This window comes from Quercus suber, unplaced genomic scaffold (genome assembly GCF_002906115.3).
Source record: "Quercus suber isolate HL8 unplaced genomic scaffold, Cork oak 2.0 scaffold_986, whole genome shotgun sequence".
NCBI lineage: Eukaryota > Viridiplantae > Streptophyta > Magnoliopsida > Fagales > Fagaceae > Quercus > Quercus suber.
In genome coordinates, this window is record NW_027070401.1 from 168,439 (window position 1) to 178,268 (window position 9,830).

General features: G+C 32.3%; 2 long non-coding RNA genes across 2 annotated transcripts; one reads left to right on the forward strand and one right to left on the reverse strand.

The window, feature by feature from the left end:
• Nucleotides 1–4,659: 4,659 nt before the first annotated feature.
• Nucleotides 4,660–6,750, forward strand: LOC136065473 (uncharacterized). Its single transcript, XR_010627116.1, has 2 exons — nucleotides 4,660–4,935; nucleotides 6,545–6,750. It is a non-coding gene; the product is annotated as an uncharacterized LOC136065473 (long non-coding RNA).
• A 671-nt stretch (nucleotides 6,751–7,421) lies between these two features.
• On the reverse strand, nucleotides 7,422–9,789 carry LOC136065476 (uncharacterized). Its single transcript, XR_010627117.1, has 2 exons — nucleotides 8,986–9,789; nucleotides 7,422–7,769 (listed from the first exon to the last, which is right to left on the reverse strand). It is a non-coding gene; the product is annotated as an uncharacterized LOC136065476 (long non-coding RNA).
• Nucleotides 9,790–9,830: the final 41 nt, after the last annotated feature.

A 9,830-nucleotide genomic window follows, 5' to 3' on the forward strand; every position in this document is an offset into this window, starting at 1 on the left:
TTTTTTTTTTTTTTTTTTAATGAAGCAAAAATTGATTAAAGGGCGATCAAAACAAAGAAACCCAAAAACCGACATTACATTTTTCAAACAAAGATTGAAACTTTAGATTAATCAATCACTATTAAGCATGCGACATAAATACATACATATAAATAGATAAAAGTTACAGAGAGAAAGAGAGGCTCATTAGTTAAAGAGAAAGAGAAGGGGATGAGGAAGGAGCTCGGTGATGGTGATGGACACAAAGAAAGATGAGGAAGGAGCTCGGTGAAGTGGATCAGAGCTCGGCGGCTATAGGCAACGCTGGAGTTAGAGTGGGGACTAGGAGTGAAAGTGATAGATGGAGGGTGAGAGCTTCAGATCGAAGAGTGAGAGTGAGAATTCTGATCTGCAATGGGAGCTAGAGGTCAGCAATTGGTGAACAAAAGGTCTGATTAGATTTTTGTGTTACTATTTATACCAACCCTAAAGCCGTGTCTTTAACCTACAGCTAGGCAAAGCTGAAGCCACGTTTTAAAAACGCGGCTATAGGAAAACTAAAGCCGTGTTTCTCAAATGCGGCTACAAACTAAATTTATAGCCGCATTTAAAAAACGTGGCTATAGGTAAGCTAAAGCCTCATTTTCCAAACACGGCCATAAGTCAGATTTAAAAAAAAAAAAAATGATTTGGTTGGTCCTATATCCACGTGTTTAAAACTGAATGTTCAAATAGTGTATAAACAACTATGAACGTTTAGACCCCTAAATTACAAATTACCAATTCAAGCTTTATATCAAACAATGTATATGCGGAAAATGATTATTAGCTTATACTAGAATTGATAAATAATCTAAACCAAATAAAATCACATCCACAGCAGAAATTAAATGGCAAAGATTAAGGGAAAAGAGATGCAAACATAAGGACAACACAACGATGTGTTATCGAAGAGGAAACCGAAGCCCTCGGCGTAAAACCTCTCCGCTGCCCTCCAAGCGGTCAATAATCCACTAAAGAATGAAGTTGGGATACATGAACAACAGAAGACCCTCCAAGCCTAATCTACCCAGTGTACCTAAGCCCTCTAAGCTTCTTGCTCCAACGAGGTTGCGCCGAACCTTTATCTTCTTTAGCTTACCGGATTCCGCTATAGCACATAGCATCAACTAATAACCATTGGTCCCTTCCTAACTGCTTCCTAAAGCACCAAATAGCTTTCTCACAGATGTGGGTATGGTGAAAAAAGGATTTAGGTAAGAACCTCTTAAGGATGTAATAATGGAGATGATGAGAGCAGAGGAATTTGAAGAGTCTCTATGTAAAGATTGTGGATGAATCAATCTTGTTTTTCTTTAGGGTTTCTCTTTCAAAATTCTCTCTCAAAGCTCTTTACATTTCGTGGGAATAAGGGGTATTTATACTAGGGTGAGAGTGGAATGCGAAGAGTCAGGTTTTTCAAAACAGGGCTGGCTGGCGGCTTGGCCTTGCGACTTGACTGAGTCACGAGTTTAAGCCGCGAGATAACAGAATAACCAGACTGGACTTTTTGTCCTATAGTGCTCCAACTGGCATGACTGTTCATTTTCTCTGCACGCTTCACTCGTGTGCTGCAGTTGACGGCTTGCTAGTCGCGAGTCACCCGCGAGTCCCAGCCGCAAGTCTCTGCATCCTTGCACAATCTTGAACATTTCTTCACACTCTCTCACTCACTACCTTTACATGATTCCCACCTAAATACAGGGTTACTAATTGCTAAATTACAAGCAAATTTGGCATAGAATAAAGTCAACACAATGGTTGATTAAATTCAACCTTACAAAAACGCAGCAATAGTTCATAACCAAAAAATGCGGCTATAAACACCTAAAAACGTGACTGTAGACATATTCTATAGCCATGTTTTAAACACGCGGTTATTGTTGAATACTTTAAGCCACGTTTACTTAAAACGCAGCTATAGCCTGCCTATAGCCATGTTTTTGCAAACGTGGCTATAACCCGCGTGTTTTGTAGTAGATGAACATAATATTTTTTATACTAGTACTATGCTCATGCGATGTGTAAATTAATTAATAAATTTATTTATTTATTTTATTTGAAAGTGAATAATAAAATAGACAATAAAAAAGGAAACTAAGAAGGGTACCCTTGCTCCCTCCATATATATTCATGTACATATAGCATAGGAAATGGTAAGATCATGTTATACGACATGTAACACTTACATAAAGTCAGATATCACAAGCAAAACGTACAAGACTCATATTTTTATTATTTAAGCAAAAAAATATGTTGAATGTTTAAAATAAAATATATAATTGAACTTAATTATTTTGGTTTTTAGAGACTGTTGGTTAATCGGAGTAGTTTTTTCTGAACTTCTTGAAACTTTGCCAATAAAGTATCACTTCAAGTAAATTGTGTCAATAATCTAAATACATTTTAACCAAACTATTTTTGAAAGAGATGCCTTGAATGTGATATCACCACTACCTCTACCCCCCAAACAGCCATTGATTGGCCTACCACTCATACTTATAGAGCTAGGAGATATAACTACTTTCCTTCTTGACTCTCCATGATCTTCCTTAATGAGCTAGTAGTTGAATAATTTGATTTTATCTTTCTCTTTGGTCAAGTGTGAAATCCTCCTATAAGCTAAGCTTAGCTCCGGTTTGGAAGCTTACGCTTGCGATTAATTACAATGAAGTTTTTTTTTTTTTTTTTTTCCCTCTGAAATCCACTCCCTTTTTTTAATGAGAAATACTATGTCCACAACATTTTTATAACACTTTCACAATAAATCCTAAGTGATAGGTTGTTATTAATTGTTATGAGTGGACAAAAAAACAATTAAGAGTGTGGATTCAAATTAGAACCAATAACTACTTACCACCTATGATTAGTTGAAAAAGTATTGTAAAAATGCTATGGATATATCACTTCTCTTTTCTTATTGGACTTTGTTGTCCACAATATTGTTAGATGGGCTCTTTTATGTAATCGTAATTGAATATCCTTATCTCCTCCACCTGGAACAAATATATATATATATATATATGAGATGGGTTCAAGTTACACCTGGTGTAACTCTTTAGAGTTACACATTTTCTAAACCATTGGATTTAAGTAGATTCAACAGTCAAAAAAATGGACTCATTAATGTTGATATTTTGATAAATATCTCATTTATTATCCTTATTTATAACATTCCATTCTTATCTTTACTCCCAAAAATATGTATATTTTCCTCTCTGCTCTCTTTTTCTCATCCACTACACGTTTCTTTCACCTCCATTGCTCATCCATTCCATTTTCATAAGGTTCTACCTCTGCAGCCATACAAAATCTGATGAATCAAAAACTTGAACTAATTAAACATAAGGCTGAAGTAAATAACTTAAAAATTGAAACTAACCTTTTGCAGAGAACAAATGAAGCGCTTGCACTGGAAAAAATATATATTCCTCGTTGAAATTCTTCAGAAGCTTTGGGCAAAATCTATTTGAATCGACCAATAATCACAAATATCAACGAAGCCTGTGACTTTGTTGACCCAGGTGTACTAATTTTTAAAGCCCAAATTGTTTCACACGAATCTTCCATTCAATTCTATATATCCATAAGTCCATAATATTGGAATATCAAAACCCATCTTCACCCTCCACGTTATTTGACTTTAATTTTTGTTAATTTGTTTCACGGAAATCAAAGATTTTGGTTTAATAGTTCTAATAAACTACAAAATCCAAACAGTGGCTTAATTTGAGCAACTAGCGGTTTTTTTTTTTTTTTTCTTCTGCTGGCGACCTGGCCGTGGAGGAGGAAGAGCGGTGAAGGAGAAAGAGATAGAGATGCAGAGAGACATGTAGTGGAGGAATTTTATTTATTTATTTTAAGAAACGGTGGAAAAATAAATAAATAGAGAGAGATGTATACTTTTTTGTGTTTTTTTAGGTTTAGAGATAGGTATGAAATGCAATAAATAAGAGATAATTAATGAAATCCTAATCAGAATATTAGCATTAATGAGTGTTATTTTTTACCATTGGATCGACTTAAATCTAATGGTTTAGAAAATGTGTAACTCTAAAGAGTTACACCGAGTGTAACTTGAACCCATCTATATATATATATATTTGCTCCTGTACACTGGATGTTGTATATATAGGTATATACATGGATAAGTTGTAATAATGATATTTGAGTTTGGAGAATATTGTTTCATAAAGTTGTTAAAATGAAAATTCAAGTTCTAGAATTTTCTAAGTGAAAATTCGAAATTCAACATTTTCGATCAGTCGAAATTTTAGCTCGATCGATCAAAATAGTAAGAAAATAATCCTGGAGCTTCTGGATGGTTTGATTGTTATTTGATTCTTGTTCGATCGATTGAAAAGAGCATTCAATCGACCGAAAGGACCTTTCGACCGATCGAAACTCGAAAAAACTAATTTTTTTGCAGAATTTTCTAGTGACTATTCAGAAAAGTTAAAAAGATTTCAAGCCTTGTGAACGGTTTTATGAAATATTTTAATTTTCCATACATACCTTTTGAAGGGTTATATCCCTATGGGTATAAATAGAGATTAATGTTCACTTGAAAATAAATCTCCCAAAATAGTAAGTTACAAAGAAACACAACAACTCCTGTGAGTATTATCTAAAATTAATATTTGTAGAACTCAATAAACATGTGATCTGTTTGGATGACATGAATTTGAATTTAGATTTGGATTTGAGTACGTCCAAATCCAAATCTATTGTTTGGATAAGTTAATAGAGTTGGGCCTCGGATTTCTGGATCCAAATTCATGGATTTGAAATCCCCTCTCATACCCAGGTATTTAGAAATCCCTCACCTACGCTTGCCCTCTGTTCTCAGAAACTGTCACGCACTCTCTTACTCTGTTCTCAGTAGTCAGTGCTTCTTTCTCTCTTTCTCGCAGCAAGGTTTGTCTCTCTCAACTCTTTTCTTCCTCTTTATCCTCTCTATTTCTCTCTTTCTACTAAATCTGAATCATAAAGGCTTTGGGGTTTTTTGTGGGTTTCAATTTTTTTTTTTTTGTGGGTTTGTTTGGGTTTCCTCTGATTTATGTGTGGGTTTTGTTTGGGATTCGTTTGATTTGTTTGTGGGTTTTGTTTCATAGTATTTTCAATGATTTGTTTTGAGTTTGTCTTTATTTTCTATTTCAATTTTCGTTCATGGGTTTGTAATGCAAATTATGTGTTTGATGAAATGCTTCTGTGAACTGATATACATAAATAGAGCGTGAGAATTGTTATAAGCTTTTGGTTCATTTTTTTCAAGACTCATTGTGTGTGTGTAAACAGTTCTTGTAGCTATTTGTTGAATTTTTTCAGTGAGGCTATACAACTGAGATGGTGCTTTGGTAAAAGCATCATGCAGTGGTAGGTGAGGAGGCAACGCACATAAGATTAGATGACACCAATCCCATAATCATACACTTGAACTTTCATTAGAGAAGAGAAGGAAATTGAAATGGTAGCAATTTACTGCTTCAATTGGTTTTAGAGTAGTTAAATTGATAAAGTTCAAATTTTTATGCTTGAATGTTATGGAAAGTTGCAATTTTGAATTGGGTTCGTTGTAATTTTCGTGATCTTGGAGATACGTTTTTGTACAATGGTTGGTTGGCACTTCGTATGTACTTTTAATTGCTTTTAGGAGCAATGTTTGGTTTTTCTTTTTACAAAGAAAAATGGCTTTCAGTGTGCTAATTGAACAGTACCTATATTCTATCTGAGTTCCGTTGTAGTTTGAAACTTAAATTTCTTATTAGTTTCATCGTAGTTTGAGGTTAAGTTGAAACACATTGATGATTTGGTTTTTATGTGATCATGGTAATGTGAAGTAAAACAATGTAGTGCTTGGACTATGAGATAATTAGGCCAAATTATGACCTTTAAGTTCAATTTAAGTTGTAAGAAAATGAATGATGCCCTAGCAGGTTCAAGAGAAGTAGGTTCTTAGTTTATGGAATTGCATAGGTTGGGCTGTTTATTTTGGTTTGAGGCAGTGAAAAGGTGAAGAAAATTAATTGAATGTGGCTATTTTAAACTCGAAAAATAATTGAACTTGGCTATTTGAAGGTTTAGATTTAGATGTGCAGTGATTCCTAGCAAACTTTGGTGAGTAGATGTAGCTATAACCGGCTTAGTGCCATATATGATACGTCTCCTGAAAGCTTCTTTGGAGAATTTTTCAACTGTGCTTCATTTCTTTTCTCCTATGTCTAGGTCCTTTGGTCCATAATGGTCATCATGGTTGGTTTGTAGGTATGTCTTATATGAGGAAAATGTTTGGCTGCAAGGAAGAATTTATATTGTTCGATCTAGACTCAACATATATTTTGTAGGATGGTATCAATCTAATGTATGCTTAACGATGCTCTTGCAGTGGAAATTGAAATGTTGTTTATTATTCATATTTGTAGTTGAAATTGCATTGTTTTGTTTGGTGTGATTTCATGGATTTTCTTTGATAACCTTTTTTTTTTAGTTATAGATTTTTATTGTTTGTATTTTGAAAAATGAACAGAGACAAAAAATGACCAATGATAGAAGAGATATATCCATTCAACGAAAACGTAAAAGAGAGGAGATGGAAGTATATGAGGAAGAGGCGATGAGATTTTTGCCTTTGCTAGTGGAGTTTATATATTGTAATTTTCTTATTTTGTATTTTGGATTTTTTGAAAAACATAATAGAAATGGGAAGAAAATACACATATTTTGGGTATTTAATCTGTCTCTCTTGATATATAACTATTTAGTTATTATGAACTTTAGAATAATTTTTTAGTTTGAGGTTTTGAATTTTATGAAAAAAATCCATGCATTTGGGATTTTTCTCTAGTTGATATAAAAATTTTAGTTGTCAATAATTGGCAAAATATTTTTTTAGTTGTTTATAACTAAAGATATTTAGTTATTATTTTGTCAATTGAATTATTAATATTACCTCATGTATTTATTAAAAATGTTACTAAAATTAAAATGTAAAAGGATTAAGAAAAATAATAATTAAAAATATATATTTTATTGATCTTAAATCCAAATCCAAATTTTAGATATCCAAACAATGAAATTTGAAATGATGAATTTCAAATCATTCTTTGTTTAAAAAGACCCAAACAAGGAATTTTAAAATTGACAAAAGCTTTTTAATTTCTTAAAGCTTTTCTGATCAATCTAATGAACCACAAAGTTAAGCAAAAAACAAAAGTTAGCATCTTGTTATATTTTAATAATTTTCCTCACACTTTTAATAGCAATTGAAAGACTATAAATGCGTACTTTTGGATGCATAGCATCCAAAAAGGCTTTACTTTTACACCAACAAAGACAATGCCTTTATTACAAAAGAAGTGCAGGACTGTTTTTGCAAAACACTATGGCATATTTGAAAATAAGAATTCAAAAATTTAAAGGTTTCTCATTTTTTGTTTACTTTACAACACTTAAAACAATACATTTTGTCACATTTTAAACCACAATATTTGCAGAAACGTATCTACAAAAGCTTAAAGACAATAGATCACAAAAGTAATACATATAAAATTTCATAAACTTAAAAGAGTGGAAGTTATCCTTTGCATCAACACAGGTTGAACATTTCTTTTATAAACACTTCGTGGCTAATCTATTATTGCATCGGCCACCCTCAAGTATATAGACTTCCGTCCGTTTGCTCTATGTGGCTTATTGTTTTGCCATTGTGCCATCCAGCATTAGCACCCCATAATTGTGAATAGGTTCTGCAACTGTGAAAGTGAAACTCATCATGAATAAAAGATGACAATGGTGCCTTCATTGTGCAAATCACTTTTATATTAGTATCTATATTTTTGCTTAAAGGATCAGACAATGATGTTTTCTCCAAAAATTTGTTATATATGAGAGTGACAATAAGAGATCCCGCGAAGAAAAGATGAACAACTACACTGAACTAAATTAAATACAGAGACAGTTCCAAAATTCAAAGAGAACAACTTCAAGAAACATACGCTAAAAAATGACCCTTCTAGTAATACAAATCTGATCACGAAAGAAAAGTTAATATTCAAATTTAATATTCAGTATTTAGTGTCTACATGAAAAACAAAAGTTTTATGAGGCAAAATGCTCATTAAAAGTTAAAACTATGTTTGCTAGAAAACATAAAAAATGAAATATTCATTTACATGTGTGTACATTTATCTCTCTCAAAGTGAAAGGTTCACAGGATTGTTTGAAAGAATTTATTCTTTCTCAAAACATACTACCAATAATGATGCAGAAAGAGACAATAGAGAATAAAGGAGAAAAAAGGGTAAATATTTGGCATTAGTATTACTACTCAAACTGATGATGAACATGGACATCTACCTATTTTAAAGCCTCAATTTTCTGTTCTCTACAGAAGTGAAATATATAAATAAATTAGTAAACATCTTTCCTATTAGTAAAGTATTTCCTTTTGCCTATAAACAAAAAATAAATCAATAAACAAACTTTTTCCTAAATTAACTACAGAGATTACAAATACTCATGAGTCACAGTGCTCTAGGCATAGCTTCTAAAATAGACAAAACCTCAACCACAAAATCTGGGTTGTTCCCATCTTGTAGTTTCTAAATTGTTCAAAATGATCTTTCAAATATCTCATTCTATCACCAACAAAGCCCATCAACAGAATTCCTCTACCGACCCAATTAATTAAATAAAGCAGTACAAATTCTGTTTGCTTCAACGTTTTGGTCAAAATTAAATATTTTTTTAAAATGTAAAACTCATTGCTTGTCTTCAAAACTTAAATCTTTCAAAACTGATAAATCGCAGAGAGAAGTTTAAGGAAAAAAAAAAAGGAACTGAAATTTCCCAAGAAAGACAGACTTACACAGAACATAACCCACATAGAAATCCAATCTACACAATCATATGTAGAAAAAACTCTCAAAAATAATTAGAAAATACCCAAAAAATCAAAGAAAAACTGACCTCCTTACATAGATAAGCAGGGTGTTTGTAATTGGGTCATAGCAAAACCAATACTTGAGATTATATTATAATCTCACAGATTAGAGAGGCTTTTGACTAAAGAGTTATAGTGTTGGAGAGGTTTGTAATCTGCAAGAATCATAAGAAATATAAGGAACAGAGGGGTTGCAAATTTAGGAATAGAAGGGAGAAAGGGCGTGATGTGAAAAAAAATGTAAAATTGTGAACTAAAACTCAAAATTCCTTGGTTTGATATATATATATATATATACATACATACAGTTGATGAATAGGAAAGCAAAATAAAAAGGGAAAGAAAACACAAAGCATTTTTAATATTTATTTTAAAATACCTAGAATGCCAAAGTTTTGCAACTTGATTGACACTTCTTGAAGTTTCCTAAAACTACCCTAAAAGTTGTGGAAATTCATTTTCCACAAACCACTATATAAAGGAATCTCAAAGTACTATCCCAAAAAAACCAATCCAATGCAAGCCTAGCAAATAAGAAAATTCGGAAATCCTAGAGCACATCTGTCTATAATCTGATTTTTATCTTGTCTTCAAAACTTATCTATTAATCTTGACTATTTTTGTAACTTCAAGTTCAAACCTCAAATATGCAATTCAATCTGATTTCTAAGTGAAGATCCTCATGGGGAAAATCTAATGGTTCTAAATCAAAGCTTACCATTCTATAAAATATAAGGCCAATTGCACAAAAAAGCTTTGCATAAAGGAGTAATAGATTACTTTTGATTTGTCAAGAATAATGCTATAAGAAATTGTAAATGCATCCATATATCAATAATCCACTTTCTCATATGCTTTGACACCAAATGGT